Raw genomic sequence first — 12,072 nt, 5'->3', positions numbered from 1 at the left:
GGTCCAGTTTATGGCTGTCACCTCATTCAACCCTTGCAACAAAGTAAAGAGGTAGAAATTAACTCGATTTAGTGTAATTTACCCAGAATCATCCAGGTGCAGGGGGAGGGGGAGATCTGGATTTGCACTGAAGACTCTTCAAACCTTTCTCACTATGTGGGGGTCATACAATATAATTATTCCTGTCCTGTGTCCTTAGGGACAATCCCAGGCCTTAGAGATACCTTCAGAAGCCAGCATGTACTTGGCTTTCTGAAGCCCCTGTCTGCCCCAGCAGAAAAGACTCACCTTCATTTCCAATCACTACCAGCCCAGAGCACTTGGGGTTTTTCCAAGACTCAGGGTTTGGTGGTAACATCCACACTGGATTTTTCCAAGACCCCTTAGTATTGTCTCACTTGAGAAGACTGTAAATTAACTACATCATGCACTGAGATGACCATAAATGAGTTCCAGTGTGGGCTGCCAGGCTGGGGTAGGGGTTGGGATATGATGAAGTAAGAGGTTTGAAGACCCAAGACTCACCCAAAGCCCTGGCAGGTCGGACTCAAACAGGGCTGATGATGGGGCTGTGTCACTTCTTGGGAATTGGTTTGCCATATCAATGTCACATTACAGCTCTTTGGGAAACTCCGTAGTGTGCAGAGCATTGACTTAGGGGTGCTGGGCCTGAATTTGGTCTGGGTGGGGGTATAGGTCCAGGCATTTGTGGAAATATTGGTATCCTTCAGCCAATCCAAGGAAGTTTGACTTTCAGGGAGCCAGGAGTGTTAGGCAGAGACTCAGGGGGCTGACACCCCCCAAAAGAAGCAGATCTAGGAACGAGGAGTCAGGCCCAGTGGGTGGAACAGCTAAGACACTGATGGAACAGCGGAAGGAGCCTTGGCCTGGGAGTCTGAAGATAGGGGCTCTATGACTGCTCCTCCAACTCTGTGGCCTCAGGCAGATCACTATTGCTCCCTGGGCCTCAATTTCCTTAACTGTAAAATGTGAGGGTGGGGTCAGACGATTTGTATGGTCCTTCCAGGTCTGACTAACGATTTGCAGTGAGATGAGGAGTCAGGAGACCCAGAGGTCAGGGAGAGCCGGGGCTGGGCAGCAGGAAGAATCCAGGTGCAGGGGCCAATGACCCAAGGAGCAGGCTGGCTTTCCCTGGGATCTTTGCAGTAGGCTGAATAACAGACCCCCAAAAGATATCCACATCCTAATCTCTGGAATCCATGCATATTACCTGATATAGCAAAAAAAAAAAAAAAATGGACTTTGCAGATGCAATTAAGGATCTTGAGATGGGGAGAGCATCCTGAATTATCTGGGTGACCCCTAAATGTTATCACGAGGGTTCTTATCACAGGGCGGTGGAGGGAGATTTGAGCACAGAACAGGAGCAGGCAATGTGGTGATTGCAGCAGATGTTAGAATGATGCAGCCACAAGCCACAGAATGCAGGAGGCCACAGGAAGCCGGAAGAGGCAAGGAACAGATTCTCCCCTGGAACCTCAAGAAGCAACCAGCTCTGCCAATATCTTGATTTTGGCTTCAAAAGATTCATTTCAGAATTCCGGTTTTCGGAAGTGTGAGAGAAAAAATTTCTGTTGCCTGAAGCTGCCAAGTTTGTGGTACTTCGTTACAGTGGCAACAAGGAAGTGAGACAATGTTCCAGCTGCCTTGGGAGGCCCAGGCTTCACACAGGAAACTATAGCATCTTGTGGGAAGGTTTGGAGGGAAACAGGAGCTGATGGTAGAGTTTGGAGTCCTAGAATTACAGGACTGGAAAACAACAGTGGCAGCTATCTGGGCCAGTTGCTTCATGTTATAGATGAGGACACTGGGGCTCACAAAAGGAAATGTGGATTTGCCCAAGGTCACAGGGTATGTAGCAAATAAGTGGAGTTCAGTCCCATTGAGCCCAGTCTCACATTATGAAGTAAAGAAGATGCTCTTTTGCTTTGCTTGTCAAAGGAACCCCAGGCAAAAGTAGGAAGTCTGCCTTCCTCCCTCCTTCCCTGTTTCTTGGGTCTTTTTCTGTTTCAGAGACTGCTCCCAACTGCTATTGAGGGTCTCTCTGGTGGCTTCTGTGTAGAACTCCTCATGTTGCAAGGGTTTGAAAGCCTTGCTCAAGTAAAAGGAGGAGTTTATTGTCACATAATTAAGGAGTTTAAGGAATGCTTTAGGTATGGCTGGATCCAGGTGTTCCCTGATTCTGTCTCTCTTTTTCCATCACTCCTCCTCTTTTCTCAGCTTCATTTCATTCTCACACAAGCTCTCTTCTCATGGTGAAAGCTTAGAATCTAGCAATGCAAGGTTTACTTGATCATTACCTCTCTGAGTGATGTCAGAGGAAAAAGGCCCTTTTCTCCCAGTATCCCTGTATCAAATCTTGTGGAAGGACTCTGATTGGCCTTGTGTGGGTCACAGTCCTCTCTAAACCAATCCCTGTAGTCTGGAGAATGCTGTGCTCTGATTAGACGAGGCTGGGTAATTTGTCTACTCCTTTGGGGAGGGAGTGGGAGTGGGATGAAGGGTGCTTGGTGCCACCTGATCCACATGGAATGTATTCAAACAGGCAGGGAGCAGGAGGGGATGCCTGCGGACAAGTAGAAGTCCATAGACCTCCTACTCTCAACTGTCCTTCTTGATGGCCCTTCTACTCCTGACTTATCCCTTCCCCCTTTCCCACCTCATTAAAGCCCCCAAGTTTAGCATTTCATTCCGATTGTCTGATTTCTGAAAAGTTGTGGTGTTGATACCTGATGGTAGATGTTCAGTAAATGTGTACCAATAGAGTCAACAAGCAATGGCTTGCTTGTTTTTTCACTCCATCTGGGGATTTTTTACTCCCAGAAAGAAGCCTTCCCACTGCATTAGGCCTGAAAGGAAAAGCGAAAGGCTCTAGAACTTGAAGGGAGAATTGTGGAGGAATGTCACACCCCAGGCAGCCCCGTAGGGCCTTGCTCTAGGGAATAAGTACCCAACCTCCTTCTTTTCCCACCTGAGAAGCCAGAAGGTAAGGCAGCCTATTAACGCAGCCCACATGGGCCAGTCTCCTGGGGCACAGAGCAGGTGGGAGAAGGTGGCTGGTGGATCTAGGGGAGGAAACAAATTATCCAGTACAACTTGTATCTTCAGCACCAAGCACACTGTTGTCAGTGAACTGATCAACACACTCTTTTTCCTGATTAATTCCCCAGTTTAAATATCACCTCTTAGAAGCTTTCCCTGATGTTCCCAGACAGAGCTTTTTTCTTTTTGCTCATTTCTCTTTTTGAGCACTGCCTATGAGTTATCACAAACCATCTCTCACACATCTGTCTCCTTCATGAAGCCCATTCGAGCTCCCTGAGAGCAGGGGCTGGCTCTTATTCATCTGAGAACCTTCGGAACTGAGCACAGGAGGCTAACTCAGAGCAGAGCTCAGGATGTGCTCCGAAAGCGAATGACCATGTGGATGATTCATTGAATTGAGCCAACGCAAAAGACCTTGTCTGAGATGGTCCAGTTGTCAGCCCATGGCAAGTAATGTGAGCCATGTTCTTGGCACTGGTTGCAAAGGCGTCAGGCCTCAGGTGAGACTGCAGAGGGATTGTGGGATTGAGGGATTGTGGCTGACTATGGCAGAAATTGGCAGTCCTGGAGCGCCACAGCAGACCAGTGCATGTGGAGACAGTACATCTTGGTATTTAAGGGGAAGACTGTTATAGTCAAGCTACCTGATCTCAAATCTTTGCTGTGTGAGCTCAGGCAGGGTACTCCGCCCATCTATAAAATGGGGGAGATAAGGCAACCTGGTAGAACATTAATTCCAAGGAGTTAATTCACATAAGGTACTGGTGACAGTATTTAGCCTTTATTTATAGACATATTCGTTTATTTATTTTACAGATGGGAAAACTGAGGCACAGAGTTGTCTAAGTTAACATAGCCACTAAGTGATAGGGCCAGAATTTAAGCCCAGGCCATTTGGCTCTAAGTGACCTGCCCTGAACCCTTGCCCCACTTGGCCTTGCTCCTCGTGTGTGTGTCCTTAAAGGACGTTGTTATAGGAGGAAAAGGGAAGTTCAAAATGGAAAGTCCTATAATAATGAGAGTAAAGATGACGATATTGTATTGCTCAGCAAGATCTGACTGAGAGAACATTTTAAATTCCCATTTTTCTAAGTATCTTCTCCTTAAACAAGATAATGTGTGTGAATCAATAATAATTATTTCACTTTACTCAGACCAGGTCCTGGAAGTAAATAAACCAATGAGAAGGTCTTCATTTCTGATGTTACGACCTTGGGAAACAGACCAATGAGGATCAGGCACTGAGGGCTGGAAGGACAGACAGTCAAAGATTTTGCTGCCCAAATTCTGGTCCTTAGAGCAGCAGTGTAGCCATCACCTGGGAGCTTGTTAGAAATGCAGAATCTCAGGCCCCACTCCAGACTTATTGAGTTTGAATCTGCATTTTAACAAGTTAAAAACACTTAAGTTTTAACGGAGTGATTCATATGAACATTGAAGTTTGAGAAACCCTAACACTGATGCTTGGGTCCTAACTGCACACTCCCAAAATTCTTAAGTAATTGGTCTGGAGTGTGGCCTGGGCACTAGGATTTTTCAAAGCTTCCCAGGTAATTCTAAAATGCAGCAAAGTTTGCGAATCACTGTTCTAAGGAGACAAGCCCTGAAGAAGAGGAGGAGCAGATATAGTTGGAATACTGTCATTCTGCCGATACTTCAGACTACCCAAGTGCTCTGATTTTAATTAGAGACACCTGGCACAGCCTAGCACTGGTCCAGCAAAAGCCACAAAGTGTCTTCTGCCACCAGCCACAGCCATTTTTCAGAATGCCTAAACCACAAAAATACCTTGCCATGAACCCTGGACAGAGATTAGGAGAAGAAAGAGTATCCTAACTTCCTTCTGCTACTGTCCACTATGCCCAATTAATAAGTCTAATTTCTTATTTTAAAAAGCTTCCTATTGAGGTTTAAATTTGGTCGATCCATGAGGGTATATTTGGCAAGATTTAGATAAGTTTGGGGTTAGAATTTAGGAAACTACAAATCCTCTGGATGAGGTCAGAGGAAAAGCTATTAATAATTCTGTTGTGAAATTAAATAATTCATATGTAAAGCTGTTGGAACTTTAAATTATTTTGAGCCTTGAGAGGAATGTGGCTATGTGGCCTGAGTCAGGCAGCATGCAGCTGCAGCTTCTGCTTTTCCCTGTAAGTGATTAGGAAATACTGAAAGGCACCAGGGATGAGAGCCCTGGAGACCGTTACCCCTCCTTATGAAATGTTAAAGCAGTCTTCCTTCGCAGGTGGCAAGCTGTAGCCAATCAAATCACTATAATGTATTAATATTAATATGTGCCGATTTGTATGGAAAATGTAATCCTGCTAAACGTCTCTGTCTCTGCCTCTGTAAGTGAAGCCTTAATTTCTCCACTTTGGAGCACTGACTCCATTCCTTTGGAGTCTGTTTTCTGGTGGTTATGGTCAGTTTTTATGCTCGAATAAACTCAATACTTAATTATGTTTTCTGAATGTCATTATTTAAGATCGACACTGTCAACAGTACTCTACTGGGGAACAGTTTTCTCTTTCTGCGGTGAGTTTCATGATGAATTGAGCAAGGAGACACTGGACTCAGGAGAGAGAGACAGACTTCACTGAGTGGAGTTAAAGGGCACAGAAGACTACAAAGCAGAGAGGTTCAGGTATCAATCAAATATTTGCCACTGAATACATTGGAAAACAGCCAACCTAAATGCTCACTCAGTGCCAACCATTTTTTCTCAGGGCTGTGCAAATATCACTTAATCCTAACAATACCCCTATAATGTAGGAACTGCTGTCATGGCCTTTACAGAGATTATCACTGAGGCTCAGAGGAGTTAAGTGACTTGCTCAAAATTGCTCAGCAAGTATGGGCTGGAGCTGGCCTTCCAACCTGGCCTCCCGACTGACTCCCAAGCCCACTCCCTCTGCTATACCACACTTTCAACTGAGAAGTAGCACACCAGGATTCTAAGAAGGCTTAATTTTAACTCTGAAACCATGGAGCAATGGTTTTACAAACAAGCCAAATATTAATAACAAGAGAGTTGGATAAACAAATAATGTGAAAACACTCTTCAGTCTAGGCAGCATTTGGAACAGGTTACACTGAAACTTAATTTAGGTGAGTCTTCTTAGGGGATAAGGAAATGTCCTTGCAGTCATCAACTCAGTGGAATTTGATTTTAACAGAGCCAGTGGAGCCTCATGTTCCTGAGAACAAACACTCCATTGCTTTTTGCTATTAGCACACATAACTGCTGTTAAAGTCAAACTGGTGTTCAGTGACTATGAAGCAGCAAAAGAATCTCAGATAAAAATACAAACACATCTGCTTGCATATTGCATTTGCCATCTTTTGAAAGCTTATTCAACCAGTGTTCATTGAGTGGGTGCCTTGTGCCACATCCTGTGCTTTGTGTGCTATAGTGTCCCACTTATCCTTGAGGAATGGGTATAGTACCCATTTTAGAGATGGGGGCACTGAGGTTCGATGAGGATCTGAGTTAGGTCTCAGGCTGACTCCAAAGCTTGTACTCTTTATTGTACACCCTCTTAACTTACAGTCCAAGGATTCTTAAACTTCAGATGCACCTGATGAGTTGGTTAACAGGCAGATTCTTGGGCCCTACTTCAAGAGAGTCTGATTCTAGAAGTCTGGAGTTGGGGCCCCAGAATTTGCACGTTCAATCCTAACCTCCAAGTGACTCTCATTCTAGTGGTCTGAAGACCGAATTTGGTGATTGCTATATCAGTGCTTCTCCCAGGCCCAGTGCCTGCCTTAAGAAATCCACAGCCCAACTGGAGGAGGCAGACACACAATGGATTATCATGACATGGCACTGGAGTTGCTAATGGGAGGATAGGTCCTAAGAAGGTCAGGCATCGGTTGTCCAGTAGAAAGAAACAGCACTTGGTAGGTACAAGGCATGGTTGGAAGGTGTTGCACCAAAGCCAGCAGAACTACAGACCCTTGCCCAGCACTACTCTGGCAGCAGACATCCCCCTTTCTGAACTTAGGCCTCATGCCTTTGCCCCTCGTACCACCCCTCCCAAACACCGTGCACATCCCTCATTAATAATTAAGTCCTGTTGGTTGGAGCTTCCCGTGCTCTCAAGTGCACACAGTCCCCTGCACCCCACTGCTGCTGCCCTAGTGCAGTGCACCATTCCTCTGACTCGCAGTGGCCTTCTACAGGCATCCATCCTCGCTCCCCTTTCATTCATTTTCTACGTGGTGTTCAGGGTGCTCTTTTGAAAATGTAAATCAGATCACATTATCCCCGCTCCCATTCTAAGCAGGGCTGCTCTATAGATTAAAGCCCTGACTCTTTATGTTTCTTGGTCTGCAAGGTCTGCAAGGGTCTGTAACCCAGCCCTGCTTGCTCGGCAGCTGTGAGGCTCACCTCCCTCATCCCCAGTGCTCTGTGGTGCCATACAAAGCCCCGTGCAATTCCTTACACCTGTTCTTTCTCCTTGGCCTTTTGCACAGGTTTTCCCCTCTGCCTGGAATGCCCTCCCCTCCCCCATCTGCGTAACTCCCAGTGCATCCTGTGGGGCTGTGCTTGGATGCCACTTCCTCCAGGAAGCCTTGTGACCCCCTCGTGAATTGGGTGTCCCTCATCTGTCTCCCACAGTTTTTCGTGTTTCTTCTCCTTGCACTCTGCACCCAGCATCCTACATTTTAACTGCTGAATGCTCTCTATTCCCTATTGGACTATAAACCCATGAGGACAAGGGCCCACCTATCCTGACCTCCCTGTGTATCTGAGTCACGCACGGTGCTGTGCTCAGTATGAGCTCGCTCCATGTTGTTCAAGTGAAAGAATGGACAACAGTGGACAATGAGTGTCATCTTTCCTGGTGGGTCGGCCTCAAAGACTCTTCCGGCCTTGTGCCCAAGACCTCCTTTCATCCTGGATCTGGAGGACTTGATTCCGTGGCCTAGTAATCTACATTTTGACAAGTTCCGTCATTTGATGCTAGGTGATTCATGACTCCCACTTGGAGAAATTCTGCTGCATCATTTTCAGGCAGAGGGTGGGGGTTTGTCTTCTCTCTGAAAGGGAGACAAATGCCTTACCTGGGCCATGGAACGGAAGAGGGTAGAAGCAGAGAGGATGAAAGGGGGCACAGATAGTTTCTGCTGTCCTGTCCTAGTGTTAACAACAGGAACAACAGAATAACAGCTACTGTTATGGAATGCATGCTACCTATTAGACCCCAAGCTAAGTGCTGTCTGCAGATTATCTCATTTAATTTTTCCATCCACTGGATGAGTTGGGTACTATCATTCCTCTTCTACAGATGATGAAACCAAAGCTTAGAAAACTTAAACTAGCCCAAGTTGCTAGTGAGTGGCAAATCTTAAATTCAGTCATCTCATGACTTTTCAGAACGGAGGTGTGGGAGGTGCAGTGATTTCAGACTAGCAATGGATCCAAGGAGTAGAATGGTTGAGGCCAGAGTGAAGAGAAGAAAAGGGTAGAATGAGAAGAAAGGAACCAAGAGGTAAAATTCCACACATTAACAGCCTGTCCTGATATTCCCAACTGTAAGATGCCATTACTACATAAGCCCTGGAAATCAAATTAGGTTGTCCCAGCCCAATCAGTCTAGGACCATCGGGGACAGTCATGTAGTCCAACAGAATCAGGTTTATTGACCCATTGTAATGGAGGCGATTGCACACCAGAGCATCGTGGAGTGTCTCACCAAACAAAGGAAGACAGAGTTATCACAGGATCTGGGCAAAGAGTGGAATTTAGATGGAATTTAAATGAAGCAGAGGTTAGAAAAGCTCAAAGCAAACCAGGGCTATGTATAAAGGGATCAACATCAGTTCTGAACAGCAAAGTGGATGCAGACTCGTTTCCTTGGAAACTACAAAGTGAATGTGGAATGTTGTGTCTAGAAACCCCTTACTCTGGGGCTGGAAATTACTGAAAATCGAGGCTGCTTTTTTTGTATCAAAGTGACTTAGATCCTGCAGGCAAGAGTGAGCTATTTCATTCTTACTGATATTATTTCAGGCAATAATGTTTCTGATAGGCTATGATCTTCTAGCACAAAGTCTCTCAATGAGTAAGAACGTAGCAGTCACAAGGAAAGGTTTGTTATGACACTGGATCTGGGGGGAATATTGTCTCCTATTCACGCAGCAGTTGAGTGCATCTGTGCCTGGAATCTTACCTGTCTTATCTCCTCCTGTCATCTAATCTGCCTTTCTCCACCTTATCTGTGTCTAGTCTGATGACTGGCCAGGCAGATTTTGAAAACTTTAATTTTTTTAACATGTGTCATGTTATTCCTGCAAATCTCATTTTTAAGTTGGCAAATAAAAATTGTATACATTTATGGTGTACGACATAATGTTTTGAATGTGAAATGGCTAAATTGAACTATTTAGCATGTGCATTACCTCATATACTTACCATTTATCTGTGACGAGGACACAAAATCTACTCTCTTGGCAATTTCCAAGTATGCAACACATGGTTATCAACTCTAGTCACATGCTGTACGATAGATCTCTTGAATATATCCTCTTGTCTAACTGAAATTTTTAGTTCTTTTGACCAAATCTCAATCCCTCAGGCAGATTTTTACTTTCTCATTCTTAGCTAATTTTTATTTTCTCAGGGTGTATTAGTTTCCTGTGACTGTCATAACAAAGTGCCACAAACTGGCTGGCTTAAAACAGTAGAAATTTACTTGACTCACAGTTCTAGAGGCTAGAGGACCAAAACCAGGGTGCTGGCAGGGTCGGTTCTTTCTGTGCGCCCTGTGGGAGAATCTATTCCACACCTCTCTCTCAACTTCTGGCAACAGCTGGCCATTCTTGATGTTTCTTCTCTTGTGGATGATTACTCCAATGTCCACCTCCGTCTTTACGTGGTGTTCTCTTTATGTCCCTCTGTCCTCACAATGGCCTTTTTATAAAGACACCAGTCCTATTGGATTAGGGGGCCCACCTGTTCCTGCATGACCTTATCTCGATTTAGCTAATTATATCTGCAAGGACTCTATTTCCAAATAAGGTCACATTCGGGGATACTGGAGATTGAGACTCAACATATCTTTTTGGGAAGACACAATTCAACCCATAACAGTGAGGAACACAACAAATTTGTTCCCAAGTGAGGGCCTAATGAGAACTCATGTCTTGTTACTACTCAAGTGTGGTCCACAGACGAGCAGCTTCCCCCCGCCTGGGAGTGTGTTGGAGACACAGAACCTGCGATGCCACTCCAGGCCAGTGCACGGGACTCTGTGTGTCAACACAAACTGTGTGGTTTGTCTGCACATTAAAGTCTGCGAAGCGGAGTTAGTGCACAAGCGTATTGCCATGAGCTGCCCTGGGGGCATGGCCAGATTGGAATCTGTTTGTTATTAGGAATTGGACAGCAGCTGGCTCCTAAAGAAACTGCTCCTCTAAAGAAACCAGCAACTGTAACAGTGAGGAGGGGCCAAAGATGAGGGGTGGACTCGTGCTGGTTTGCTGGGCTGAGGGCGGCTGACGGGAAAAGGGGAGGAGGGCCAGAGTCGGCTGCTGGAGCTACCCTAGCTGCTTCCAAATGGAGTGGACGCCCCATGCGTACTGTGGACCTCACCTTCCTCATCTGTAAAGTGGGATGATACCCCCCTTTCCTGATGACTGGTGTGAGAATTAAGGGCAAAAACATACCCAAAGCGTCCATGAAGGCATCCGCAAGCATAAATGCAAAGTGAATAGCGACTGAAGACACAGGATCTGGGTCCAACCTTGGAGAAGGGAGGAATCTGGAAAGGAAAGGCAGCTCATTCAGCCATTTCTTCATTCATTCAACTTTCAGTGCTTACTATGTGCCACGCACTACATAGGCACCAGACTACCAATGGGAGTAAGTCCTCCATGGCTCACGGGCCACTGGAGGAGAAGGTGAGGCAGGTTTTCAAGGCACTAACGATGCAGCTGAAGCAGGACCCTCTCACGGTGTGGCCCATGGGCACGCGGCAGGGCACTCTGGACCCCCAGCCTGCAGCAGGCGGGCTCATTCCATCCCCACCACCTGGTTTTATGTCCCCGCCTCCTTTCTTCTCATCGGTTTAGTTCCAAACAATGGTGGACATGAGCCTGTAGCTGCCAGATCCTCACGTGTCTGGCCAACAGCAACAAGGCAGCTTCCATTCACCAGATATTATGTCAAGCACAATGCATAGATTATCTCATTTAAGTTTTGAGGCAAACCTTTGAGGGATATACCAAACTGATGTCAGCAAACCTAGGTCTGAATGCGGGGTGACTTGGATACATTACTTCACCTCTCTGGGCCCGAGTTTCCTCCTTGTTTTTAAATGGGAAGATAATGGTACCTAAGACACGGTACCTGGCACATGCCAATAACATTAGTATTTTGTAGAACCAAATATTTTAAATGTCAGTGGCAAGGAGACCTCCAGTTGCCTTTGGGAGATACTAGGTGTTACCTTGACTCTGAAAGAGACACACCCAGTTTTCAGATGCCAGCTGGGCCTCCGGGAGCCCCTGTAATGCTTTAGTGTAGGCTTAACTGCCTTGTGGAAGAGAAAGAAGGGATCAGACTTTCTATTTCAGAGTAATGAGAAAATTGACATTTCTTAGCATTATTTCTAAGCCATTATGAGGAATTCAATGATGTGTGCTAATGAAGACAAATGAACACCGCATGGGAATAACTTTAAGCACCAGCTTCAAATTTGTCCTGAATTTGGGCTCTGGGAATACTCCAACTGCCTGAAAAATGTTGCTTTTTTTCTTTCTCCCTCCCATCTGCTCTCCAGTGGAGGGGCTAAGAAAGGCTGGAAGGGGAGCAAGGGGGCTCACGCTGTGATGAGAGCAATGAGAAGACTTTCATTACCCTGCTTTAGTTTTCTTTTCTTTTCTTTTTTTTTTTTGAGACAGAGTCTCACTCTTTTGCCCAGGCTAGAGTGAGTGCCGTGGCGTCAGCCTAGCTCACAGCAACCTCACACTCCTGGGCTCAAGCAATCCTTCTGCCTCAGC

Source organism: Propithecus coquereli, unplaced genomic scaffold (genome assembly GCF_000956105.1).
Source record: "Propithecus coquereli isolate 6110/MARCELLA unplaced genomic scaffold, Pcoq_1.0 Scaffold68, whole genome shotgun sequence".
NCBI lineage: Eukaryota > Metazoa > Chordata > Mammalia > Primates > Indriidae > Propithecus > Propithecus coquereli.
The sequence above is the reverse complement of the archived record's forward strand: the minus strand, read 5'-3'. Positions refer to the sequence as shown.